The following is a 19,374-nucleotide window of genomic DNA, read 5'->3' as shown; positions in this document are numbered from 1 at the left end:
TCCTTCCCTTGCATGTTCATGGTTATGTGCATCAGCCCAGGCCAGGGGCTGCTTGTGCCTTCTTTCCTTCCCCACTAGTGATGCTGGAAGCAAATAAAAGCCTCTGGGAAACTGCTCCCAAGAATCCCGCTGTGCTTGGCAGGAGCCCCTCAGGGGGTGCTGGACCTCTTCAGATATCCACATCTGCTTAGTGTGCAGATCTAAGCAGATCCCACTTGATGATGGGGAGAAGGGGAAGTAACAACAATACAGAAAAATATCAATATGTTAAGTTCTTCACCTTCCTAACTTTCAAGTCAGCCTTTCTGTGGGGTTGGGTCTGCTTGGTGTGCGCTTGAGGCCGCGTGTTTGCAGACTGACACTTCCTGTGCCTTCCCACCCACAGCCCCCTGTGCCCGGGAGCCATGAGCCGCCCTCAGCACCCTCAGCACCCACAGAGCCGCCGGAGCAGCCTCCCAGCCACAGCCCCCCGGCGCTCTTAGGCTTCCCTGCTCCCCTGGAAGGTGCTCATCGCTGGCGAGGAGAACAGGCTGCACCTGCACCCAGCCTCCTGCATCCCTCCCAAGGTAAGGATGTCCGTGAAAAGCAAAGGCAACCTAATTTCACTTTGCAAATTCGAGTGAAATCGGGTTGTCGCTTGTGTCGTTGCACCTCCTACCTACTCGTCTCCCCCTCGTCTTGCTGGGAGGAAAGGTGCTGGCTTGGGGATGAGAACTTCTCTTGCAATTGAAAGGTGATTTTGAAGGCGGGGTAGCTGCTGGTGAAACCTGTTGCTTGTAGACTATATCCCACTGGAATTTGCTCATAGTTTTAGAATCTACTCTGCTGCTGCATGGAGCTAGGCTTGGGTGGGACTGGCACTTTGTGACTGCCTCTGCTTCCCTGGTGTACTTCTGAGGATAATTGTCTATAATTTTCCTCTTAACGATACTCTGGAGGCTTCCCAAGCACGAGACGCCTTTCCTCCCAACTGTAAAAGGCCTTTGGGGTATTGGAGGCTCCCTGCAATGGGAGAGTAAGGAATGGCTGGGGGAGGGCATTTCGGAGAGGCCCAAGTCCCTGTCCCAGGGAAATACCCTCGTCTGCTCTGTGCACTTGGCAGTAGGGTTTTTTTAACGCTAAAAAAGTAGAGCTCAGCTTGGGGGAATGAGCAGGGGCTGAGGCTGATGCAGCCCAGCTGCCTTCCTGACGGGTGCAAAATCAGTGTTCGTGGCAGAGGAGTGGAAATTGGGATTAGAAACCAAAAACCTGATTTCTGGGGTGGTTTTGGAGTTTGAGATTTCCGGGGCCTCTTGTTTTCAAGCTTCTCCATGCAAACAGAGATGCCAGCTGTGTGCAATAACATATGAGAATAGCAGCTTCTCCATGTGTGATCCCCAGGGCAGGGGAGCTGGGGCCTGGAGGAGGATGAAGATGCCACCAGCCTATCACAGGATGGACATGGGTCGTGAGACTCCTGTTTCGAGAAGTCTGTGAGAAAGTCAGAATGGACCCAGAGAGCTAAAAGTACAAGTCAGAGCTGTGATCTGCCTTGTCCTGGTTCACTTTGGGAGCTCCCTACCTGGACCTGGGATCAGCTGGGATGCTCCAGCTGGGAAGCAGAGGCCAGCACTGGGAAGACTGATGTCCTCAGGCTGTAAATATCCAGCCAGCTCCAATCCTCCCAGTAGCTCCATTGCTGCTGTTTTCCTAAGAGTTATTTGACTCTTTGTGTTGCACTTCTCAGACAAATGGCTTTTAAATAAAACCTCTGCTAACTCGTTAGGCCTCCTGTCCAGGTCACTTCCTGCATGGGTGATTTATAGGGCTGCTTTTAACATTTTATTAACTTTCAATCGCCGGGGCCAGTCAATCAGAGCCTATCCCATTAGCTGTGGTGAGTGGCTGCCCAGAGCATCAGGCTCTCCCGCTGCCTCCGTCACTTCTGGAGAGGCTGCAATGCTCCGAGACCCACCATGGTGAGAGATGGGAAAGAACAGGAGGAGAATTTAGATGAGGAATAGATCTGGAATAGATAAATGAATTCATAAGGGTTAAGGAGATAATGGGGCTTGTGATCATATCTGGGAAGGTGGCTTATCTCCTGCTGTTAATACGTGATTTCTCGGCTGCATCTCCCGCAGCGTGTGCTGAACTGTGCGGTGATGGGAGAGGAGTGCCAGGGCTTGGTAGGGAGGTGGCTGCTCCAGACAGATCCCGGCAAGGCATCACAGCTGGAGCATCCCTGGGGAGGATGTGCCTGTATTAAACCCCTCCTGTGACATTGCCAGAGACACAGCCTTCCTCCTTGCCTAGTGCATTTGCAAGTCCCTTTAGCTCCTGGCATCCCATCTGATCCAGTGGGCTGCCTTGAGCCCAGTTCCCTGCCATCTCAAACTCTCCTCTGCATCTTCTTCCCCCTTGGAGCTGAGCAGAGCCAAGCCCTGCAGCCCTGGCTCAATGGTGAGTGGGGCTGAGCAAGCAGAGACCAGTCCAGCTGGGAAATCTGAAGGAGATGGAGATTGTAAGTGATGTGAGGCTGCAGCAATAGCTTTGATTATCTCTGGTTTAGTTGCTTCTCTCCCCACCATGCCCTGTCTTTGTTCCACCCTTGCTCAGAGATGTTATTCAGTGGAGTTTTCCAGCTCTTGGTAACAGGGAGAAAAAAAACCCTGAACTCCTGCACAACCAGAGCTAATGAGCTCTCTCTGGAAATAAAAGCATCCTAAGGACAGCCTTGTGATACGGAACATCCCGTTCTCTGTGGCTGCTCTGGCCACTGCCTCTGAGCGATGGCCCAGCACAGGGCTGTTGGGAGCTGAGCAGAGCTGTCACTTCCCATCCTTCCTCCGAGCCATTGCTCATGTGAGGCATTGAGAAAGCTGAGCCATGGTTTGCTCCTCTGCTGTGGGGACAGGGATTTGGGAACATTTGTCCAACACTGTGATGCAGAGCCCATCACCTTGTACATCCTCGCAGGACAGGGCAAGGAGGGCTCACATGTCCCCACAGGTCAGGACCAGCTCTTACTGGCTTGGAAAGGGACTTGGGGAACAGCCTGGCTCCCCATTCCTGGCTGGAGAGCTGTGAGAAGGTGGGCTCACTGCAGCCCCATGTGTCTGAGGGAACACAGACCTGAGCCCCCGAGGGCTGTGGGGGTTGTCGGGCATCTGGCTGGGAGCTGTCTCGCAGCAAAGCTGGCATCTGAAAGCCATCACTTCTGATGTGCCTGTGATTTGCTGAAACCTGCGTCTCCTTTGTAATTTTTCTGTCTCTGTCTCAAATCCCAGAGCAAAGACAGAGAACTTGCTCACAGAGACAAACAGAGTTTTTTCCCCTCCACCTTTAAATATTTATTCTGAGCTCTCAAGATACACACACTGTGATCTCTGGGGCCTGCCTGTGTGTGAGCATCTCCTGCCTGGCAGAGCAGGGCTGGCTGCCCTTCCCTCTGGGGAGCGTAGGCAGAGCCTACTCCCCCTCCTGCTGCCCTGTGCTGGGTCACAGAGGAGTGACATGAGGTGTTCACCTCTTCCTGCACATGTGCTCCCATGGGAACAAACCTGAGACCTACAAAATGCTGTCCAAAGAAGGTGTGGGTTGTGAGCTGCCTCTTTGGGGCTGAGACAGAGGTAAAAGCAGTCTGGTGAGCTCTGCTGCCAGGGTGGCACATCCCAAATGGCACTCACCACTCGGTCCCCTGCCTGACTTCCCCTGTCCCTATTAGCACACAGAGCTGCCACTGGAGGCTTTCCTCTTCCTCCCTGCAGCTTGTCCAGGGCTCTCAAGGTCATGCAGGCAACTGGAGCAACATTGCCAGCCTTGGCTTTGCCTAAGCTGTGGTGCTGTGCTCAGCTGTGGCTTTCAGCCCCCTTCCCTCCTTTTCTCCACGCTTGCTCCACTTCTCCCGGCCTTCCTCGTGCTGCTGCTTGGGTACACAGAATGCAGGAAGAGCAGCCCCATGGCACTGGGATGCACGTGCCTGGCATGCCAATGAGGAGCAAGGCTGGCAGCTCAGCCTGGGATGTGCCAAAGCAGAGCCACACTGCAGGCACTGTCCCATGGTTCCCTTCAAAACAAGAGATGCAATCCCATCTGGCTGCAACTGCCACCTTCCAAGCATTTTTTCCTGGAAGTTGACTCTCCTGCAGAGCTGTCTCACCTCTGCCCCTGCTGTGGGGTTGTCTGGACCCAAGGGAGAGGGGATTTTGCATCTGCTCCTAGCTGGAGTATGGTGATGTTAAATTCCTAGGAAAAAAAGCCAGGAGCTGGTTTCTCAGCTCTGCAAGGGATGAGAGGATGTCTGCCTTTCCAGGTGAGCACACAAGTCGCTACCTCTGCCTCCAGCTGCTGCAGCCCAGGCATCCTGCTCAGCAGCTGGCACTCATCAGCACAGAGGCTTGTCCCCAACTGCTCCAGGCAGTGCCAGCCACGGGCTCCCCGGGACCTGTATGGATGTGGGCACCAATGCAGAAAGAAAATCCTTTGCAGAGGCCTAGGATTGGATGGCAGGTACAGCTCCACCAGGAGATGCCTTGCAACTAGCATGTAGCCAAAGGCAAGAGGAGGCAGAGCAGACAAATAGCTGATGTAGTGGGATTTTTTTTGTTGTTTTTGAAGAGAAATAAATTAAAGCCAGCTCAGGAAGACTGGGCTCCCGTAAGCTGCAAAGTGATGAGGTTGGGACCATGGTGAAGGCTTTCTGGGCTGGTTTTCCCACCCCTGCCTGCCCTCTGCCTGGCCCCACGGTGGGCTGGCAGCAGCACCAGCCCTCTCAACTCTTGCTGAATGTCTGAACAGAATGGCCTCATTAGCAAGGAAAGTTTCCCCAAGATAAGTTACTGCTGCTATAAGAAGTACAATTATCTCTTCTGCTCTTGCAACTGTGGGCATTGAAATTTCCTGCTCTTACACCATGTCATGGCCGAGCTCTCATGCACAGGAGGGTGCCGTCAGGAGAAAGAAATTATAACAAGGACATTTTTTGGAAAGAAAAGGAGATTTTTTTTCATAAAAGCTTTGTTACCACTTGGTTGTCTCACTGGGTCAGAGCTGCTGTGCCTGTGCAGAGTGATGCCAGCCCCTGCCTCCCCTTCCTGGTACCTGCCTGCATGTGGCTTGGTTGGGATGGTGGCAGAGAGTGTTTTTTGTGGGAGGCAGAGGACCTGTGCTCTGTGTGTGTGTGTGTGTCAGCTCCTATTCTGCCTGTGCCCCGGCCTCCTCGTGGTGTCACCTCTTTCCCGGAGCTGCAGCACCCTAGGGCTCCTCAGCTCCAGCGGGATTTTTCACTGAGCAACGCGTTTGAAGGAACAGCCAGTGCCAGCCGTGTATCGCTGGAGTGAAAATCTGCGGCCTGAGACTTGTAGGAAATATTCCTTCAAGATTCAGTCATTGGTCATTTGACCTCACAGAACTGTGTGTTGGTCTGTGAGCCATGGGGAAGGCTGCCAGAGCACACACAGAGGATGTTTGCAGCTGGATGTTGTAACAGCTTAGGAGTGAATGGTTGGGATAAGTCATGTTTCATAAAATCGGCCAGGAAAAAGATTGGTGATTAATTCTTTTTAATAAACAATGGTGAGTAGTGTGGCTTGGTGAGCCTGACTGACTTTTACAGTGATTCATGGATTTTTCCACAGGAAAAACCACCTTTATGGTGACTGCTGGTGTGTGGGGTGCCTGTTTGCTTTCATGAGTAATTCTCCCCAGCTCCAAAAGCACCAGGGTGTGGAAAAATGATGAACTTCTCTGCAGGAGCTGAGATGGAGGTAGGGTGTGCGTGGCTCCACCGCTGCAGCCAATGACTGTGTCCCTTCAAAGAGCATTGGAGGACATGGGAGAGGGGGAATTTCACTGCCAGAAGTGCTGAAGGAGGCGAATTTTATAGAAAAATGAGTGGAGCTGAGATGTCCACGTGTGCTGTTCTGGGCTGGACAAGTGAGGTTAGGGCTGGCTAACGATCTCTTTGCGCCCTGCTGCCCCACACCTCCGGCAAACCAAACACCTGAGCAGAGGAGCGTCCCATCATGTCCCAGCATCCCACCCCTGGTTAAATCGGTCTTCCGTTCTTTCCAGCCCCTCATGCTGGAAGCCGGCCAGGCTCCGCGGCCGTCGTGCGGCTGGGATTCGTGGTTCTGGGGCGGGAGCGTGCGCAGGGGGCGTAGCGTGCGTCTGTGTGATGCTGCTTTTTAAAGCCCGCCGGGGTGGGATGGGGAAATGCCGGGCGAGGCACAGTCAGAGGTGTGAGCAGTGCCTGCGCCTCGCAGGCGGAGCCGGGGGCGGCGGCAGCCCCTGCTGCGGCGTCGGGTTTGTTTTCTAGTTTGGAGATGAAGGCGAAAAAAAGCTGTAGTTCTGCTGAGACTAAACTTGAAACATAATTTGGTTCCTTGGTGAAGGGGCTTTTTTGGGTGGTTTTTGGTTTTTTGTGGTGTGGTGCGTGTGGGGTTTTTTTTTTTTTTTTGACTCGGTGAAAAATATAGGTATTTGGCTAAAACTTTGAGTTTCAGAAGGAAAGGAAAGGAAAGGAAAGGAAAGGAAAGGAAAGGAAAAAGGAAAGGTGGCACAGTGGTAGGAGAGGTTGTGTAGAGATGCAGCTGTGAAGGAGGAAAAAGGAGCCTGGAGGCTGGTCCAGCCTCTGGCAGCAGCAGACAGGCTGACACATCCCTCAATGAAGTGGCACCCCATGGCAGCGTGACTCTGTCCACCAAATGCCCAGCGTGCTCCCCTTCCCTTCAGTCACTCTCCAGCACTACAGGGGCTGCATTCTCCAGCCAGCATCCCTCTCCCTCCTCATCCTCCTTCAGCCCTCCCTCCACCGCAGTGCCCATCCCGCGTTCATTACGGTGCCCATGTACTTCTCTAAGCCCAATATACTTTGAATTACTGCTCATCTATTCCTCTTGACATCCTCATGCTCATAACTAGGGAGCCTGCATTACCCGTTTGCACATCTGTCAAGCTGCGTGTTCCTTGGCCATTTCCAGAGATACATAAAATTGCCCGTGGTTATGACATTATTGACAACCCGCCCCGTCTCCTTCCCCCTCCCCGAGCCCAAATGGCTGCCTCGCTTTATGAGGATTGATATTTGGGCAGTAAATATTTTAGAGCCTCATCTGATGAGTGTGTCTGTGCGGGTGAATACATTTGTGGCTGAGGACAGATGTTGGAGCTATCTTCATTGGAAATGCAGGGCCTTGTCTTTCTCCCTCCTGCCTTTGCAGCATCTCTGTCATCTCTCTGCAGCCTCTCAGTGCTGCCTGTTCCCAGAGGGAAGAAGGGGAAATTTAGGCAAAAACCAAGCAGAGGTTGACAGGAAGGAGAGGGGCTGGCAGAGCTCTGTGAAGGTTGCATTGCTGCTGGGTTCCCATGCTCCCATGTACCTTAGCAGTAGGGTTGAATTTCTGTGGTAAGGTGTTTTCCTTCCTTGAACCCAGGGAATCCACCAATCCCTGTTGTGCTGGACGAGTAGCTTTTGAAAAGAAGACTACAAGTATCAAACTGTCTGTGTTTTCCAAAGGATATATTCTGACTCCTGTTCTGAAAAGCTGCTTCATCTCCCAAAGTTTCAAAATGTACTTCAGTAAATGCCTCTAAAGAGGAAACAACTTAGGAACAGCACAGCCTGGGCAATCTGAACCATTTTTTAATCTTGCTGAGAAAAGCAAAGGAGGCCATTTTCAGTTCCTAAAAATGATTTGCTATCTTTGCTTTCAATCAGCAAAACAAAGAGTGTTGCCTGATTCCTGGGAAAGAGAACACTCAGCTCCTGCAGAGTGAACGGGGGCTGGGCTGGGCCGAGGTTTTGGGAGTCACAGCTCTCCTTGGGCTGGATCTAAGCTGTGTGCAGCAGGATCCAGGGAGCTTTCAAAAATATGTACTCCAACTCTCTGGGAGTTTTGCTTGAGCTACTGTCCTAGGGTGACTGGACAGCTACTAATCAGAGTTGTCCTTGTACCAAGATCCAAGCCTGGGATGGGATTCTGGTCTCTTCCCTTCAGGGAGGACAATGGCACAGGCATCTAGCATGAGTCCTCTCTGCACACAGAATGGTTGGAGCACATGCATGGCAAGTCAGCCCTGCTCTACAATTTCTTCTTGCCATTTTGCTGCTTTTTTTCCCTCTCCATGCTTGGAGCAAGTGCATCCAAATGTGCAAAAAATCAGCTGCCTGAGGGCGGCTTTGTAACCGTTCAGTCCTTGCAATCCTTTGGAGTCTTTGTCAGGAGAGCAGGAGCTTCCTGGCTCGGTTCAATCCCTTGGAGTCTTTGTCAGGAGAGCAGGAGCTTCCTGGCTTGGTTCAATCCCTTGGAGTCTTTGTCAGGAGAGCAGGACCTTCCTGGCTCAGTTCAATCCCTCGGAGTCTTTGTCAGGAGAGCAGGACCTTCTTGGCTTGGTTCAATTCCCTGGAGTCTTTGTCACGAGAGCAGGAGCTTCCTGGCTTGGTTCAGTCCCTCGGAGTCTTTGTCAGGAGAGCAGGACCTTCCTGGCTCAGTTCAATCCCTTGGAATCTTTGTCAGGAGAGCAGGACCTTCCTGGCTCAGTTCAATCCCTCGGAGTCTTTGTCACGAGAGCAGGACCTTCCTGGCTCAGTTCAATCCCTTGGAATCTTTGTCAGGAGAGCAGGAGCTTCCTGGCTCATTTCAATCCCTCGGAGTCTTTGTCAGGAGAGCAGGACCTTCCTGGCTTGGTTCAATTCCCTGGAGTCTTTGTCAGGAGAGCAGGACCTTCTTGGCTTGGTTCAATTCCCTGGAGTCTTTGTCACGAGAGCAGGACCTTCTTGGCTTGGTTCAATTCCCTGGAGTCTTTGTCATGAGAGCAGGAGCTTCCTGGCTTGGTTCAATCCCTTGGAATCTTTGTCAGGAGAGCAGGAGCTTCCTGGCGCTGCAGTGGGTGCTGTGCTGGGCTGGTTCCTGCTGCCTGGGGCGAGGGGCTGTGGAGGCTCTGGGCTGGCAGTCACCCCCTCCAGCGCGTCACCCAGCGCCAGCTGTTCCCAGGCTGTGGGTGTCCCTTTCCTGACGGGAGCGATGTGTTTCAGGGCAGGGAGTAGGAGGGAGTGTTTCTGGTTGCTGCAGCTTGAGGTTTGAAGCTGTTGAGTAGGCAGTGGGGGTCCTCAAGAGGGCACATGGATTCCTGGGGGTGGTCCATGGGCCAGAGAATGTCACCTGTCTTCTTGGTGGCCGCTGTGCTATTGAGTGTGGGCGGTTGGGTGGACCATGGAGTCACTGTACCTCTTGTATCCAGTTTGCTCATTCAAGGAGATATCTGTGTCATCAAGGAGCTGTACAGGACAGCTTTGTGAAGGTGCTGGGAGAGTAGGAGGTGCCCAGCTCTATTTGCAAGGGCTCCATGTCTCCACCTCCACAAAGCCTGGCTGCAGGAGCCTCGTGCTGAGGGGAGGGGTTCAGTGGCCTCGTTGAGCTCACTGATGAAGGATGCTGCCCTGGCCCTGGCCAGTCTGCTCTTTTACAGCACTGTAGTATCTATTTATTTATGATTTCCGTGGGCGGTGTTTTGGATGATCTATTGAGCCAGAGTGAGATATTTTGAGGCACAGTGAGATATTTTAAAAACATCTCATCACTCTGGAAATATCCATGGTACGATAGCTGTGTATTAGTCATTTGGAAAGGGAGTGATTTCAATGAAAGAAAAAACATTTCATCTTGTCAGAGCATTTTCACTCACTGTCTGCCAGGCAGCTCCTGTCAGTCTTCAGTCTCTGTGGCTGGTTTTACTCTTCTTAGGCTCTGCCTTTGTATTTTCTAACAAGAAATAAAATAAACCCTCTAATGGATATTGGTAGCTATGAACTCATCAATTGTCAGTGAGAAAGAGCCTGTGAAAAGATGCAATAGACACTCTTTGTACTGGATTATTTCCCATGGGATTATTTCTCTCGGGGACTATCTGCATTTGGAAGGAGAAACTCCTTCTCCAGGTATTGGACCTTGAAAAAAACACTCTGCCCTCCAAGGTGACTTATCCCCCTGCAAAGTGAGAGTAACTCCAACACTCTTGAACGTCAGCTGGAGATGCAGAATTAGGCTCACAGAGACCAGGAGGAGAGATGGTTTTCTCCTAGGCAAAAAAAAAATAACAACCCAGCTGTTAGAAAACACAAATGATGAGGCCTTGTCCTGCACAAAGCCTTTCAGCAAATGAAAAGCCAAATGAGCTGTGAAAACCTTACCACCATGGTAGGAGAGATTTTCTCTCAGAGGAAATCTGCCACAAATCACCTAATATTCAGCTTTGCAGTGCCATTTGGGAAAGTATTCATCATATTCCACTGGTCTGTGCTCCAGTTTGTGTGTACCTGTAGCTGGGGCTTCTCTTGCGCAGCCTGCACGCCCTGGGGAGGAGGTGATTTGGTCGAGATGCTCCCATGTTTTGATCATTCTCTGTAATCAGGCAAAGAGTAGTTGCACTGTAGTTACACCCTGACTCCTGTTCACTGTTGCTTTGAGGGGCACAATTGCCATCGCCTCATGCAACAAGTAGATAACTGCTTCGATGACTCAAAATGATCCCTCTGTGGATAAATCATAGTGTTGATATTCCAAGTTTTCCCAGGGTACACAATAATAGAATCATAAAATCATGGTTCGGGTTGGAAGGAACCTCAAAGCCCATCCCATCCCACCCCCTGCCATGGGCAGGAACACCTCCCACTGTCCCAGGCTGCTCCAAGCCCCATCCAACCTGGCCTTGGGCACTGCCAGGGATCCAGGGCAGTCCCAGCTCCTCTGGGCACCCTGTGCCAGGGCCTCACTGCCCTCAAGCACATCTAAGGGCACCTCCCTGCTGGGAATGGGCTTGCAACTAAATGTTCTGGGGGATGTTTCTCTGCTGCTCTGGCTGCCCCTTGGCCATCTCCTTTGACACTGGCTGGGTTTTCTCTGCACCAGTGCTGAGCTCTGGCTGCATCCCTGTGCAGGCCCACCCAACTTCCAGCCGCTGCAGCCAGAGAAACTCCAGCCAGGGCTGTAAAACAGAAACTCTTTAGTTAAGAGCAGGATGGGGCAGGAGAGAAGCAGCCCTGGATCCCCTTGATGCCTTGGAGTCTTTTCCCCAGCTCTGCCAGGACAAAAGGGGCATAACTCCCCATGAAAGCAGGAACTGGGGGGATCAGGGTGCTGACTGCCCTGGGAAAAGTGCCCATAACCCCCATCTTGATAAAGCTGGGCTTGGCAGCAGCGACCTGTAACCTTTACAACTGTTGCCTATTTTTTCCTAGCCAAATGAAATTAAAATGGCCAACCAGTGCCATTTCTTTCCTTCAACCTTTTCCCTTTCACATCCACACTTGACCTAAAATAATATTCTTTTGGTTTGCACTTGGTGCTCCCTTGCTGGGCACTAATTCAATTAATTCCGTTAATTAACACAAGATGACCTCTTGCATTTCTTGGCCAGGGGCAGGACTTATCACCCACGTGATGAATCCTCTGCTCTCTTGCCCTTGTGGCATGGCATCTTCTGCATCTCTTTGCTGGTGGTGAGCATGTCCTCACCCTGTGCCCCTGAGTCAGCACTCTGCTGCTGGTGTGCTATTTCAGCTTGGGAAGAAAAAAAAAAAAAGAAGAAAGTTTTGATATTTAAAGTATTTAAGCAGATGGAAAGCCACAAACTACAGTCGGTGGAGGGAGCGTGTTTCATGACTAACGAAATATGCCAGGTAGGCCGTTCCACTTGAGATATTTTCAGGAATATAATCACTTTCACACATCGTCATAAATTCGCCGAAGTGTTAGTTTTCCCCCATATGGATGGGGAGGATGCAGCATGTCATGACTGTTGCACGGCATCTTGAATGCTGTGTCTTCGTGGTGTATTTTTTTTTTTTTTTCTTTTGTTCCCCCTCCCCACCCCGGCTGTAATTGCAGTTAGAGTTTGATTCACCCTTCCTCATAATTAGTGTAGGCAAAAGGTCATCCTTGAACATTGTGGTGAAAGAGCTCCTTGGACAAGGCAGGGCAGAGGAAGCAGCAATTAAATCTCTAATAATGCCCCCCAAAAGGGTCTGGGGTTGGACTGCAGCAGTGCCAGTGCTGCTGTCCCCAGTGGGGTACCAGCAGGTGATAAAGGGATGCTCTAGGGGAGCCCTAAAGGCTCCATCCTTCCCATTGAGTTCCTCTGAATAGATGCTCCAGCATTGCACTGGGGTAAACAAATGCAAAATATTTTGAAGTCATTCAGTCTCAGCATTGGATTCTTTCTTTTCTTTCTGGTATCATGGCAAAATTAAATAAAAGGACCCGTTTTCTGCATGTTATTGATCTTTCACTCAAAATCTGGGCCCTTTTCCAGGAAAAATGAGCCCTTTTGTGAACAAAGAGACAGGCACCTTCCCAACAAAAGTCAGCTTTCAAATGCAATGTTCTGTGTGTTTGAAATCTCATGTTTCTGATAGGAAAATATCAATTTCACTCAAATTTGCAGAGCAGTGATGTGGTGGTGGGGGAGGCGGCCCTGAACGGATTGATGAGCACTTGAAGGCCTGATTGCCAGGGGGATTTAAAAGCAGAAGAAAAAGCAACCTTGTCACTGATTTTGAGCAGCTTGTGTTTGAATCCAGAGCCAGGCTGTTGGGCTGGAGCTGGCCGTGCTGTCCTTTTCCCTTGGGGACCTAGACCTTCCTCATACACCATGCATGTGGCAGGAGGGCTCAGTCCATCTCTCCTGACCAAATCCCAGTGGTTTATATACCTATTTTTAACGTGCTTGTGGCTGGAGCCAGGCTCTGAACTGGTGTGTGTTGGCCTTGCTCCATTACCTTGGTTGGGTGCCCCACTGAGAGCTGCCTGCTGCTGTCTCAGACAAGCTGGGCTTCGCCAGCAATGTTTTACAGGTTAATTTGTCAAATCTCTGCAGCTCGATTATTTGTTGGTGTAGCCCCTGAGAACTGCTGGGGAGGAGATGCGTTACGCTCCCTTGGACCGTGCTACCACACGGGTGCTCAGCTGTCGGGCAGGGCTGCCGAGCTGGGTGTCCTAAACGTGTTCACAGTGCAGCCCACGACATTACCCCCATGGTAATGAGGGCAGCTGTGTTCCCCTGCTGCTGCATCCTTCAAGAGCGAGTAAATTGGTTTTTTCATGTGTTCTCCCTGTGCTGGCAGTGTTCCATCCTCGCTGTGATGCGGAGGGGATGGAGGTAGTGCTGGCTCAAGGGCATTATTCCCAGGGATGTCCATCATAGAATCATGGAATGCTTTGTGTTGGAAGGGACCTTAAAGATCATTTCATTTCACCCCCCTAGCACGGGCAGGGACACCTTCCACTAGACCTGGCACTCTGCTCCTTGTCCACTGTTACATGGAAAGTTTGCCTGGTGTCTGAGCAGAGGAGTTCCCCCCTGCCCCGATGGGATTGCTCCCGGGGCTTTGCGCCCAGCCTGCGTGTGTAAGCTTGCTTATCTTTGGAAAGGCACGGTGGCGCTGACAAGCGGTGCAGGAGATGGGGGCAGTAGGTGGATCGTTTTTAGCAGCGCGCACGCACGGAGCAGACAGCTTGGGCATGTTCCAAAACACTTCCCACGCCCCCAGGCTGAATTTTAAGAAGCTGGGGCATCTGCACATTCAAAACGCTACGGGGTGGAAGGGAAAAAAGGGAAAAAATCCCCAAGGCTGGCAGAGCAGCCAGCGCATGGAAGGGGCAGGCAGCACCCAAAGGCTGATGTCTTGCTGCGGAAGGGAGTTTGTTGCAAAGGCTGAGCAGCTCCAAGCCGCTCTCCGGAGGGGCAGTGCACAGGTGAGCGTGGAGCAGCGGGCACTGGCTTGCAAGCTGGTCTCACTCTTGGTTGAGTGGGGGGAATGGGAAGAGGAGCTTGAGTTACCCAGGAACGGCGCCCGGGTGAGTGCCTGTTCCACCTGCCCGTCCGGGGTGGTGCAGCCTTTGAGGAGCTCCACACATTTGGGGGCCCCAGAGCCTTGCAGGAAGAGGGGGGGTAGTGGGGGGTAGTCCTGTCTTCCTTATGGGAATGAGTCCTGTGCTCATCCAACTTTTGGTGTTTCCAGGGGCTGCCTGGCATCCTGCCCATCAATACCAGGAGATGCCCCACTGATTTCTCTCTGTGGGGTAGCCCTGGTATGCAGGACCAGCCTCATCCCCTTCTGCATCTCCTGGGGAAGCTGAAACAAGCAGGTAGTGGGCAGGGATTGACGTTTGGGAATGTACAAGCTCTGGGCTGCACTGGCTGGCTGAGGGCTATTTCAGCCCTACCTGGGGCTCCTTGGGGTAGGGTGGGATATCCAGCCTGAGCAGGGAACCTCTGGGGGATGGAGGACAACCTGTGTGTATGGTCCGGCAGAGTCTTGGATCCCCTGGAGCGATGATCTAGAGTTCCTTTCTGAGTCCTGGTGTATCTTTGGATAAGGAGCTTCAGGCTGTTGGGAGGTTTCGGTGCTGGGTGACCAGCTTACATGCTGAGAACAGCCCCAGTTCTTGCTGCTGCTGCTCTCTTGGGATCCAAGGTCCCTGCTCCTGGTGGCGTGCGGCCTCGGATATCTTGCACTGAAGCATCAGGAAGGGATGGGTGTAAATGTGGAGAGCCCAAGCTGCTGTCCGTGTCCCTCAGATCACCGATCTGGCGTGCGCTCTGTGATCCAAGAGTAGGGAGTGCACCCATCCGCACGTTCCATTGAGCTCCCGCTGGCGCTGCTGGCGAGGAGGACGATGGCGTGGCATCCTGGCAGCCTGAAGCCATCCTGGTAGGGTGGCTGGGCTCTGACAGCTCCCTCCTATCTCTGGGCCAGGCACTGGGGGATGCTCCTCCCGATGCATCACGTGCACGAGGGGCATCTTCCCAGCGCTCCCCGTGGCTGCCTCCCGTGCTGGTCCTTCCTCCCGTGCTGGTCCTTCCTCCCGTGCTGGTCCTTCCTTCACTGCTGCTCCTTCCTCCCGTGCTGCTCCTTCCTCCCGTGCTGCTCCTTCCTCCCGAGCTCACCCTTCCTCCCGTGCTGCTCCTTCCTCCAGTGCTGCCCTTTCCACCCGTGCTGCTCCTTCCTCCCGTGCTGCTCCTTCCTCCCGTGCTGCCCTTTCCTCCCGTGCTGCTCCTTCCTCCCGAGCTGCCCCTTCCTCCCGTGCTGCTCCTTCCTCCCGTGCTGCCCTTTCCTCCCGTGCTGCTCCTTCCTCCCGAGCTGCCCCTTCCTCGCGTGCTGCTTCTTCCTCCCGAGCTGCCCCTTCCACCCGTGCTGCTCCTTCCTCCCGTGCTGCCCTTTCCTCCCGTGCTGCCCTTTCCTCCCGTGCTGCTTCTTCCTCCCGTACTGCTTCTTCCTCCCGTGCTGCCCTTTCCTTCCGTGCTGCTCCTTCCTCCCGTGCTGCTCCTTCCTCCCGTGCTGCTCGGTGGATGCTCACTCTGGGAGCACGCAGGTCATGCTCTGCCCTTCTCCTGGCAAAGCCAATGGCTTTCTTAAATAATGTGACTTTTACCTGGTGAGGAGACAGGGAAACCTGTGAGGAGCGAAAACTAGAGAAGTCCAAGGGAGGGAGATTTAATTGCCTCCAAGATGAGAGCTTTTTTCCCTTTCATTTTGGGAAGAGAAGATTTCTTGAGGAGCCTCCACTTCCTAAGTAGCCCTCCAGAAGAGGCTGAAACCGATTCTAAGTTACGCACTTTCTAAGTCTCTTGATACCAGCAGAAGTGTGGTGTCCTCGTCCACCTGGTAGCCTCATGGCAAGGAGCATCCCCTTGGGTGTTTCTGGGGTGCTGTCCCACGTCCCTTGGGTGGGCAGGACCCCAGAAATACCCATTTGCACCTCTGGCACCCAGGGAAGGAGTACAAGGCCCTCCCGGTGCTAAATGCAGGATGCTCTGCTGTGCCCCCCAGGGCGAGGAGTAGGAGGAGGAGGAAGGCAGAGAGGCATGGGGATGGACCTAGGGTGCTCCGGAGGCCTGGCTTGTTTCTCCAATTATCAGTGTAACCAGCCCTGGCACAGCCCGGGGCTCCTGGCAGATAATTACCTTGCTAGGTGCTGGGAAGGGAGCAGAAAGACTTGCTGTCCATGGGGACTTGAAAACTTCCCCATTCTTGAACAGATTTGGGAAAGGCAACTCAAAAAGAATAATATGGATATATATTTTAACGGAGCAATTTCTGCCAGGCAGGCAGGCCAATTTGTTACTGAGGTGACACATTTGGTTTTAGCTATAAGAATCAAGATTTTTCGGCTTTTTTCCTTTTTCAGTCCCTAGGGCAGGGGGTTGGCTAAGTCATAGGGAAGCTGGGGGTCTGCATGGGAACAGGTTTGGGGTTCTGGCTTCCTGCTGACCGAGCATTTATACGCTTATGTGTGTTTCATAGAGCAGGAGGAGAAAAATTAAATTGGGAGTGCCCCCAGGGTGCTCATTGCAGCTCGGTGAGGTTTCCATCGGGCCAGGGTATCCTTCCATCCCTGTGCTGTGTGGCTGTGCAGACACTGCCCCAGGGCTGCCGGGGGTCCTGGCCCCAGGGCCGGCTGCTCCGCTGCCCTGGGGACGGCTCCCGGAGCTGCCCGCGGGTCCCTGCCAGCAGTGCCAGGGCTGTGCCGGGCAGTGCTGTCCCTGTGTGCTCCCTGTGCCTGACGGGTGGGATCGCTGCCGGCCAAGCAGCATCTGTGCTCTCCTCACACCTCTCGTCAGGGCCAGGGACCTCATTAGCTGCCTCCATCTCCTCTCTCCTCTGTTTATCTCCAGTTTTTCAAACATTTGCCTGATTTTTTTTTTTTTTTAATTATGTCTTTTTTTTTTTTTTCCTGGCTTGAAGGGAGAAATGATTGTGTGAGTCATGATAGGGCCTGACAGCTCCCTGCATGCCCCGCCAGGCTCTACTGAAATTGGGGCTGGGGAGCAGGGCTGCAGTGACTGCTGCCCATGCAGGTCCTGTTGTAGGGAGACACAGAGTGGGGACTGGGGAATGGACATCGCAGCCTTTCCCTCTCATCACCCATTAACCCTTTGGTCTGTGGTGCTTGGCAGAGGCTCTGGCAAAGCTCAGGCCTCCAAGAAGAGATTGCAGGCAGATTTGTGATTCTCCTTGGGAGAGTAGGGGGAACATCATGACACTGGGTTGCAGGAGAGCAGCAGGGTGGGAACAGCTTGAGATGAAAGCCCAGTGTAGCCAGCCCTGCTTCTGTTCACTGCCTGTAGGGGATTTGGGGCCATGCAAGAGAGGAAAGCTCTTGGCCACATGCATGTGCATTGTCCAGGAGTAGGCTGAGATGACAGGTTTGTCTGGTCAGTGGATTTGTCCCCATTCCAGTGCACCCAGGATGTTTGTTTCCATGCAGAGTGGGATCCCAGGCTGGTGCTCCCCATGGCATCACACTGCTGAAGGAGCACAACCACTTTGTACCAAGCACAGAAGGATGCAGGGGATGGCAATTCCACCTCCGCCTCCTTGGTCGGGGCTGGGGGTGCCAAACCGCATCTCTCCATCTGCCAGCCCTGCCTTGTTGGCAGCCTCAGTCCCCCTTCCTCCACACCCCATCTCCCTCTGGAAAATCAGCAGTAACTCTTAGTCAGTGCTGTCTCACGGACCATTTCTTTGGAAATTCCGGGGAGAAGGGTGCTTGCCCATGGTCCTGTGTGGCCGATGCCATGCTCTGCATCCCATTGCTGCCCTGGCACTGCTGACTGAGAGGGCAGGACCATCCTCACCTCTTCCTTGCTGCTCTGGGATGATCCCAGCATCTCGTCTGTGCTTTTTATAGCCTGTGCTTCCCAGCAGGCTCACCAGCTGACCTGGATACAGCCACATCGCATTTGGGCTGAGCTCCCCTGCTCGCTCCTTGTGCCGGGGTGGGCTGCTTTGTCAGTGCTCGTTGGCACCCCAGGTTGCTCTCACAAAGACAGAAGCATCCGTCATCCTGCTCTTGCGTCAAGCGTTTCCAGTCCAGGCCGGGTAATAGGGATTGCTGCGAGCACTCGCCTCCGGATCTCTGCTCCACGGGGATCCCTTCTCTTTAGCAGGTGTTTTTTCTCCCAGATGCTGCTCTGCAGAGAGGAAACAGGGACAAATTAGTATCCCTGGCATTTCTGGCTTTCCCCACTCCTTGCCTGCCAGCTTCCCCTCCCTTCTCTTTTTAAAGAGATTCAGGTCATGCCTGGAATTAGGGCTCCCTGAACTGCAGTGAAAGAGCATTTAAACTGCTTACCATCGATCAGATGGAGTAGTTGGGGTTTGGTTTGTGCCCCACCCCTGTCCTCAGCTTTGGATGGGTGCTCACAGCACATTGCTCCTTCTTTCAAGGCCTTTGCCTTCACGGGCTGCTCTTCCCTGCACAGGTGGACCCTGGGGGATGCTCTCCACTTTGCACCCCACCAAGCAGCCAGCTGCTCTCGACACAGAGACCTTGCAGGAAGGCATTTTATTTAACCGGCTTCGTTTATCACAGCGCTCCGGCTGGGATTAGACACAGATAAGACGATCAATAAATCCTCCTCTTGGCTGAGATGTGCCGTGAATTTTTTGGGAAAGGGTAGGGAAAGGAGGGCACCCACTCAAAGGCAGCAAGACTGGCTGGAGGTGAGGGAGGGGACAGCCAGTGCTTGGAGGTGGTGGCACAGAGGGGACCCTGCCGTGATCCCACTGCCAGTTTGTATGAAGACATCTGTATGTGGTAGAGGAGAAAAGAAACCCCGTGCTGCCGCTGCGGCTGGTGCGACTGTACCGCCCGAGAAAGTAGGTCAGGCTGTGCTGCAGAGCCCGCCACGAGCCCCCAGCACAGCGGGACACCCACCTCTCCCCAGATCTCCCCTGCTCTCAGCTCACAGCCAGCCCTGCACCAAAGGCAGCCGCCGTGGGGCTGGCTTGGCATCAGCCCCTCACCCCAGTGTCTGGGCAGCTCTGTGGTCCTGCTGTGGGGGCTCTGGGAGAGGGTGGCAGGGTGGGGTCCGTGCAAGACGAGAGGCAGAGCTGAAGGGAGGACAGCAGGAGGGAGGGGAGGCTGTGCTGTGTCTCCCCTGCCTGCATCCCCCAGCTGCTCTCCTGTCTCCAATGAGGATTTGCCTGCAGGAGGGATGTAGGATGCAACCCCAGCATCAGAAAGGAGCAGTTGTTTCTCCATCTTCCCAGAATTTTGGGGTCTCCCACTAGGTGGGGTAGGCAAAGCTCAGGGACATGCCCTGTCCCCCCACCCTTCCTTTCTGGGATTGTTTTCTGCATTGTCAGGGAGATCTGAGGAGGAAGGAAAAATGGTTAAAGGCAGAGGCTAACACCTAAATCTGCAGGGATTTGGGGTGTCTCACATGGATTTCAAAGCCTCCTCAAAGGAGAAGGGGGAGCAGGACAGGACAAATGATGGGGCTCCTTTGGATAGGGCTCAGGCAGGACTGGAGGATGTCCTAGCTTGGCTCAGGAGGACGGCTTGTTCCATCATCACTTCCAGGAAGGTTTTTTGGCTGCTGGGGAGA

At 53.2% G+C, this 19,374-nt stretch overlaps 1 protein-coding gene across 1 annotated transcript in view; it reads left to right on the top strand.

The window, feature by feature from the left end:
- The first annotated feature begins 385 nt into the window (after positions 1-385).
- The window catches only part of LINGO1 (leucine rich repeat and Ig domain containing 1), a 138,898-nt gene continuing 119,909 nt past the window's right edge, over positions 386-19,374 (top strand). The window contains exon 1 of the mRNA XM_040077249.2: positions 386-566. The gene's annotated coding sequence lies outside the window, so the exon portion shown is untranslated. The remainder of the gene's footprint in view (positions 567-19,374) is intronic.

Source organism: Hirundo rustica, chromosome 13, assembly GCF_015227805.2.
Source record: "Hirundo rustica isolate bHirRus1 chromosome 13, bHirRus1.pri.v3, whole genome shotgun sequence".
Lineage (NCBI taxonomy): Eukaryota > Metazoa > Chordata > Aves > Passeriformes > Hirundinidae > Hirundo > Hirundo rustica.
This window is presented reverse-complemented; position numbering and strand designations above follow the sequence as displayed.